The sequence below is a fragment of the Tupaia chinensis genome, unplaced genomic scaffold (assembly GCF_000334495.1).
Source record: "Tupaia chinensis unplaced genomic scaffold, TupChi_1.0 Scaffold000708_1, whole genome shotgun sequence".
NCBI classification, from domain to species: Eukaryota; Metazoa; Chordata; class Mammalia; order Scandentia; family Tupaiidae; genus Tupaia; species Tupaia belangeri.
The window spans coordinates 2,037,511-2,039,847 of NW_006160231.1; the positions used below are offsets into that span (position 1 = coordinate 2,037,511).

The 2,337-nt window shown below is 48.5% G+C and overlaps 1 protein-coding gene across 1 annotated transcript in view; it reads right to left on the reverse strand.

Annotated features, from left to right (window-relative positions):
- The window catches only part of IGF2BP2 (insulin like growth factor 2 mRNA binding protein 2), a gene marked incomplete at its 5' end in the record, with an annotated part of 193,384 nt that overhangs the window by 125,976 nt on the left and 65,071 nt on the right, over positions 1-2,337 (reverse strand).

A 2,337-nucleotide genomic window follows, 5' to 3' on the forward strand; every position in this document is an offset into this window, starting at 1 on the left:
GACAACAGAGTCATATAAAAAAAAACCTCTAAAAAAAAAAAAAAAAAAAAAAAAAGAACGAAAAACTAAGTTAGGAGGACCAAGAAAGGGCTTATTTTTAAAAAGAATTATTTAATTTTGGGACCAAAAATGGTGTAATGATTACAACACTTGACTCCCACAGCCAATACGGTTTGAGTCTGGACCTGGCAGCTTAAAACTCATGCCAGGCATGTGTCCATGAGGAGAAGGGACTGCGTTGTGGCTATCTCCCCTGGGGTGCAATTTCTCACTTTCTGTCTCTGTCTCCCTGGCGAGAATAAGCGCCCTATAGCAAAAATCTCTCTCAAGAGAAGAAAAAGAGGGGCCGGCAGAGGTGTGGTGGTTAAGGCACTAGACTCCCACATGGCTGACCACGGTTCAAGTCCTGGACCTGGTAGCTTGTTTTCTCACTTTCCCTTTCTCTGTCTCTCTCTAGTCAGATTAAAATAACAATAATAAATAAAGTTGAACAGATAATTATTTTTTAAAAGAATTATTTTATTTATCATCACTAGTATTTTTTAATGCATTACAGAGCATACATGCTCACCAGAGAAAAACACAGAGAGAGAGAAAGCCGCCAGGTCTGGGAAGCGAACCATGGTCAGCTGTGTGGAAGACAGTGCCTCAACCACTGCACCGTCTACCCAGAAGGGCTTATTTACAAAACAAAAAACAAAACTCATCATCACAAATGGATAAATAAGCAACTGGTTTTATCCCTCCCCCTATAATTCCTTGAATCATCTTGTCTTCTTATACTGCCTTATTTTTCTTGTAGAATTTCTCCGTGTAATTCCTCGGGTTTCCGTGATCTCCGTCAGGTGGTCCCTCCTTAGCTGCATCACTTTCCTGCACCCCACCCGGACGGGCTGAGCTCACTCGTGCAAGTGAGTGCCGAGGGCAGAGACTTCTGGGCTCCACTCAGGACTCCTCTCTCTGGCCCGCCCTTCCAGGAAGTCCTGGCTTTGCTGATTACAGAGGGGAGAAACAAAACAAATCTTCTGATACGCTGGGATGAGAGCCGCCTGCCGCTCTCCACCTCCCCTCCTACTGCGCTGGACAACTTTTCTGGATCAGCTCCAGAACCTGTGCTTTCGAGGACAAAGACTGTGGCATCCTCCTTATCCCAGATGGCAAACTGTGGAGACCGTGGAGGGGCCAGGCACAGGAGGAAATAGGGAGGCTGTCACACAGAGCTTAGAAGAGGGTGAGGAGGACACACCAAGCCTCAGATGTCCTCTGCTTTTCCCCACTACTGCAAACTCACGGACCAAGGAAGACAGTGCGACGTCAGGGTATGAGGGGCCGGTCCTCTTCTCAGAGGTCGGAAGTGATGATTACAGGGAGCTGAATGCAAGTCTCCCCTCTGCCACTTACTGTCCGGGTGAGCTCTAGCTCTGAGCCTGTCCCTTCGTTTGTAAAATAAGGAGAGCAGTACTGAGCTCACAGAACTGGGCAGCAGTTACACAGATAAACCCATAGTGTTTAGAATGGTACCTAGCTCTCAGAGTCCAAAGAAGGCAGCAGTAATAACTGATGTCATCACTGTTGCTGTTGATTTCTAAAGGAGCTCCAAGAACCACTGTGTCCTCAATTCAGCAAACATTGTAATGAGAAATTATGATGTCACATGTGGAAGTCAAACACTGGAGATACAGACTCAGGAGCCACGATCTGGACCCTCCGGACAGCATCCAATCCGGTGGGAGACTCGCTGAAATCCTGTATTCCAGAGCAGGAAGAGAGACAGGCAGGGTCTTCCGAAGCAGAAAGAAGCCAGAGAGGTCAAAGGAAGGAGAATGGCCCAGGTCTTCAAAGTCAGACTAGAGTTCACCAAGGAGTGAGGAGAGGGGAAGTCAGTCTGGGCATGGCTGGACAATAAAAAAACAAGACCAAGAAACAGTAAAGACAGGCTAGCCACAGCGGCTCAGTGGTTAAGACTTTGGGGACAACATGTGCAAAGGTCTCAGGTTCGCATTCCAAAGTCTCCTGGATACACTGGACACACGCACACGTGCCATGACCCTGGCTCAGGCAGGAGCGGATCACAATGTGAAGACCCCACTGTGGGGGACCAGCAGTTAGTGTAATGGCTATGTCGCTGGACTCTCATGCAGTCGACCACGGTTCGAGTCTTGGACCCAGTGGCTTAAACTCACTCTGGGCGCGTGTGCGTGCATGTCCAAGATCCCGAGAGGAGAATGGAGGAGAAGGGATTGCGGTGTGGCCATCCCCCCAGGGGGTGACTTCTCGCTTTCTGTCTCTCTGTCTCTCTCTGTCTTTCTGGAGAGCGCACGCGCCCTATAGCAAAAA